Source organism: Frieseomelitta varia, unplaced genomic scaffold (assembly GCF_011392965.1).
Source record: "Frieseomelitta varia isolate USP_RPSP 00005682 unplaced genomic scaffold, Fvar_1.2 scaffold_555, whole genome shotgun sequence".
NCBI lineage: Eukaryota > Metazoa > Arthropoda > Insecta > Hymenoptera > Apidae > Frieseomelitta > Frieseomelitta varia.
The window spans coordinates 118,780-124,428 of NW_025110318.1; the positions used below are offsets into that span (position 1 = coordinate 118,780).

The 5,649-nt window shown below is 38.4% G+C and overlaps 1 protein-coding gene across 2 annotated transcripts in view; it reads right to left on the bottom strand.

Annotated features, from left to right (window-relative positions):
* LOC122533822 (acetylcholine receptor subunit beta-like 1) overlaps positions 1–1,604 on the bottom strand; it is a 10,370-nt gene extending 8,766 nt beyond the window's left edge. For both annotated transcript variants that reach the window (XM_043663896.1, XM_043663897.1), the window contains exon 1: positions 1,589–1,604. The gene's annotated coding sequence lies outside the window, so the exon portion shown is untranslated. The remainder of the gene's footprint in view (positions 1–1,588) is intronic.
* Positions 1,605–5,649: the final 4,045 nt, after the last annotated feature.

Sequence of the window (5,649 nt, forward strand, 5' to 3'; positions counted from 1 at the left end):
TTGATAGTTCCAGTCTAATCTCTAAAAACACACTGTTAAATAAAATATCCAATCTGATCTGTAAAATATCCAACGAAAATTGCAAACCATTTTGGTAGTTCTAGAGTTAAATCTAATTTATGAATTATGTTCCCCAGACTTCGTTTTGCCGTCTCGTCACTACGCTATGCCATTGGCAAATTTTATGCGCTGTACTAAAGGAAGAGATCTAAGAGATACGCAAGCTTTGTCCGGCAGATTAATTTGATTTCGTATTCGGCAGAAGTTCATCCGCTGGCATAATGTCCTCCTTAGATGGATCCGCCGGAGACAGCCAGTGATTTCGTGATAGCGAAGCTACGTCTGCAGAAGCACGCCGAAGATATATGCGTAATGGAATTCAGCCGGATAGGAATACACCTTTATTACATGCCGTGACTCGAAGGCAAACAATTTCGACAGACAATTTCTATTCAGGATTAGCTTGCCGGCGTTTCGCTCTTACGTAAGCTAATCGAAAACCGCTGATGTCACCACGGACGGCCGCTCGTTGAGCAGAATGAGAAACATTCGAGAAAATGCAACAATTATTTGCACCGTGTGAGCGATAGACGAAACGCAAAACGTTTGCGAAAATTTCCGCATTGTGAAAATTATTTATTATTTCGCCGGTGGCTGAACATTGAGAAACATTGATAAAGTTCGATTCGACAGCGATGCGTGTTCTCGTGGACTAGAAAGACTCTGCAGTTACCGCAGCAAAGCCATCATAATCTTCGTAGTTAATCGAAGACGTCGAGATACTGGCTTCGGATCAATAGGCAAACGATATTCAATTAGACAAAGGGCTTAAACGTTAACGAGCTCGAGATTTCGCCTTTGATATTACCCTGACCCAGATATTACCAGCGTCGATGACAGTTCTAACGATTAAAGCCTCGATTAAAGAAACAAAAAGCGAGAGAGAACGTCTACGTGTTAAGTAAAAAAAGGCGACGAGATATAATCACGTTGTATTCGTGTATTCTCCTGAAACAATTCGATTTGAATTTTACTCGGTTCTCAAAGTTATTCGAATCATCGCCAGAGATGTATAGAGGCTTCTCTCGGTTCGCAGAAGCCACTGCTGTTGAATCAAATTTCAACACAAAACAACTTTCATCCGAGTAAACTTTTAAAGCCAATGAACGTAGCAAATATAAGCGTGTTGGCAATCAGTTGCAAACTCCTACCGAACGCATACATAATTTCCCACCGACCGACGTCTATTCTCGGAACTGTGAACGGCAACCTCCTTGCTCGCGATTGAGAGACTTAAAAGTGCCACTTGTTGAAAGCGACGAGTAATTTTTGCGAACAGTTTCTCGTGATTTAATTCGTAACGACAGAACCCGAGAAAGAAGTATCCAGAGCGGACATTGATTCTTTTTTTTTCAGACGAATATACGAATCCATTACGCGCGCACAAAAGAATTGACAATGAACGGAAAGCTTGAAAACAGAGTAGTGTAATTGCGGCTGATTGAACATTTTCCCAGTTTTTCTCTTTTCTCTTTTTCAGTTTTTTCCTCAGATAGTCCACGTGATTACGTCCGTTGAACGTTATCACTCGTTTCGACTCGGATTGACGATATTTTATGGTAAAAATGTTTCCCTTCGACGATTAAAGTGAGGGTGGAATATTAATTATAAATATAACTGATTAAGAATACTTTCAGGACGAAGGGCAAACAGTCTCTCGTTCGATCATTTTTTTTTTTTTTTAGTGAATTTTCACTTTTTTTCTGCTGTCGATACATAACTTGTTCTGATCGATCGCTGGAAAACGAGATTGTTCTACGTATTTTAGTAACGAAAACCAAAGAAAAACCGGCTCGAACTCCTGCGGTCACGTCAATTTATTACGTAACTAGCGGCAGTTACGCCGGAAGGATCATCAATTAACCACGCTGGGAAACAATGACCGCCTCCATGTACGGCAAACAGCTGCCTCAGATTCGTTTGCGCAGCCCGATAAATAAATACCACTTTAAGGAACAATCTAATTTAATTTCAACACTTGCGATATTTCAATTGCGGCTGGTATTTACACTACCAACTGATATTCCAATTACCAATAACCACGGCATTTCATGGCGAACGTTTGTGCAAATTGATATTCTTACGGAAACAATAAAGGGGGCTACCGTTCCATTTAAAATCATTCACTTTCGCACATTTTTTTCATTAAAACAGACACACGTTGTCACATTGTAACAACGCTAATACAAAAAAGTCACTTGCTGCAAACACGATCGATGACAATTCTGATCGATTAATCAAATTGTCAGTTCAGTTTATAGGAAATTCAAGTATTTCTCTATATTTGCCCGATTGTTATTTAATGGATTTTATCTTTATATCTCGATGTCTGTCAATATTCATCCGACATAGACAAATACCTGTGTTTTAACTGGCTTTCATCCGTTAATACAAACCGATTGAATTTGCGGAATTTTCAATGATCGCCAATTTAATTATCCAATGAACCTGATTATACCACCCGGTATAAATTGAAGGTGATTAAATACCATCAAGAGTTGATTCCTAGAATAAAAACACGGAGATGCTGCCTATTGACCTTACACGCGGTTTAAATTGATCGTAATTTTTTAAGTATGCAACCGGTCAAGACGATAATTTATTTCCCATTTTTGTCGCGACAGCTTCGTTGCCACGTCAGCTACGTTGTCCATTTGTGCGTTATTTCTTGGATAATTATTTCATTGTACGTCTGCGTTGTTTATGTTACACTTTACGTATACTACCACTGAAAAATGTTACATTCCACGCGTTGCTTGAAATCTGTTCCACAGTTTACAATTCAGATGTTTAAAATTCCACCCACGAGGTTGTCTTTTATAGTTGTGCAAAGTATAAAATTCTCTAAAGATGCATTGATATAGTCCAGTGGTTCCCAACCTTTCTTTGGTTGTGCCACCAATTTAAGCATCTCTAAAATCCTGACGCACCATCCCTGTAACATATAATTCTTATTATTGAAAAAGTGGATGAAGCCTAAAAGACCTAAAGGTTAATTTCAAGGCCTAACTAAACTTCCAAAGAATATCACATTTAAATTAGAAAGTTAGTAAATTAGAAAAAATTAGAAAGTTTAAATTAGAAAGTTAGTAAATTAGAAAAAAATTAGAAACGTTAAATTTTCACTCAAAAAATTCGCTAACGTAGTAATTCGAATTCTCGAATTGCTACCCCTGGAAAATCAAGTTGCGCCACGTTGGGAACCACGGATGTATTCACTGCAATTATCGCTCGCAAACCCACGGAGATTCAAGCCGGTGCACGGCTTGCGAATTCCTATTACTATAATGCTTAATCGTCGTGGTTATCAGTTCGAAACTTAGAGTAACCAAGTCGCCGGTGGCTCGGCTTTGCAAATTCACCTGGGAAGCTTAAGTATCGTCCGTGAAGACAACGGCCTCTTAACGACTTCTCGCTATCTATTCGCAAACGGTGATTAACGATCTATGATCTTTTGGGCTTGAAAAATTTCCAACGGAGTTCTATGGAACAGCTTCCGGTTACTTTACGTTCAATGGGGTACGCTTATGCTCGAACTGGTAACACGCGGCTTACGCCTGAGTTTGTCCAGAGTGTATTAAAACTTGTTTTGTTGCACAAAGATGACAGGCGAGTCGAAAGAAGCTCTCCTCTTCTTCGTTAGTAAACATTGAAGTTACTAACCAAGTTAATTTCGCTCAAATAAGCTTGATTATCTTACATCGGCGTTGCATATTGATCAGGTTGCATTAGCTGCTAATAATATTCTTGCGATGCTTGCCGAAGTGTCCGTAAGACTTGAAGACAAGCGACAATGATTAACAATCGATTTTTGTTACAGGGCACTTTGTCGCTGGCATCGCTGTCCTAGATCGTCCTTCGAACGACAGTAGCAGCCGTTGCTTCAATGAAAATGACAGCGAAATGACATTACAGAGTGCCCAAGGAATATTGAAGGAGAGACGAAGAGAATAATTCTTGACGTTTTGTTGTAGAACGACAATGTATATATTCTACGGCCTACAACGCAAAGCGACAGATTCAGAAAAAAAAAAAAAAAAAAAAAAAAAAAACGTTCAAAGAAGAAACGTTTCGAAGAAAGAAATTAGATTTTGAAGAGGGGAACGTGAAATTTGTTTCACGTCGCGTGCATCGTGCAGGTTTTATACGAAACTCACTTTCAGAAGCCGCTGCAAGTAACGTTAAACGATATTGAGATGAATATTCAGATCACAAGAATATTCAATGTCGATGAAAAAAGAAATCAAGCGATTAGAAAAGCTTGTCTAATTCCTTTATAATCAAGTTATCGCAAAGCCATATAAAGACAAGTCGAGCAGGATCCACAGAAAACTAATTTGATTATGCATTTTGTTTTTCACAGAATTGTGCGTAATCTAAGAGTTCTATAAGAATTCTAAATTACCTATGATCATTTGTCCTATGACAAACCTGCTGTTCAAGAGTGAAACGTATGCGGCATGGTTGTGTGCAGGAAGTATAATATAATCGATGACGTCTTGTCTCGAAAGAATTATGTCATTCCAAATCCAGCTACGTAACCAAGGATGCTCACCATTGCTCCGATAATAATTAATATCTGCTTGGAATCCGCGTTATTATTCACCGCGTAATTCCTTCGGTCATGCGTTCTTTCTTCTTTTCTACCTTCTACTTTCCAACACTTTTTTCCCTCTTTCTCTCGCTGGCCTCTTTGAATGGAACCCACTGCTCGTATTTTCCTTAGGTAGTCCGCTCTTGCTGTTTGCATTGAGAGTTTGCATCGGGGGACTGCCGAGTTTTGGAAACTTCGTTTGGAACGAATTTTGAGAACTTATGAGAAAACACAGATTATTCCAATAATTGGTTTTTCTTTCGTGAATTTGCAATGGAATCTTCTTCTTCCTTCGTTCTCTATCTTGTTTGTGTTTTTCTTTAACGTATTGATATAATAATAGACTAACAGACATCCTCTACTCAGTTTCAATCAGTTTAAAACTCTAGGAGCAGACCTTTAAATTATTTCCTTGAAAATAATCAAACATGAACTAAATTTCAGTTGTACTCTGAGATTCACTATTTATCCTTTGTGAAATTTAATTTTACGATTATATTTTTGTAAACAGCGCGCCACGATCGATCCACTAAGAAGTGAAATATTACGATATTCGTGCAAGCGGAATCAAACACAGAGTGGCAATCCGATTTTCTCATACAAAGTAACGATATTTTTTCTCTCTTTTTTTTTTTTTTTTTGTTTTCTATAGAAAGACAAACGACTCTTATGTTGACCTTTGAAGCCATCAAATACAGTGCTCGCCGTTGTTGGTACGCTGTGTTTCAACTGAACAACCGAAAGAAAGAACGACGCGCCGATATAAAAGTATGGAGAACAACAGCCAAAGGGTAGTACATTTTATTCAACTGCGCCGGAAATGTTCTGTCTATGTGCTGCATTTTTGATTAAATTGACCTTTGATCGCGATCATGCCCCACCGTTGTCAAAAAATTGTATTTTTAAGTGACAATTCTAAGCTCCATTCAGCATTCTTACTCTTTACACGGAAATAATTTTATGAATCGCCACGTGTATGCGACGTGTACAACCAA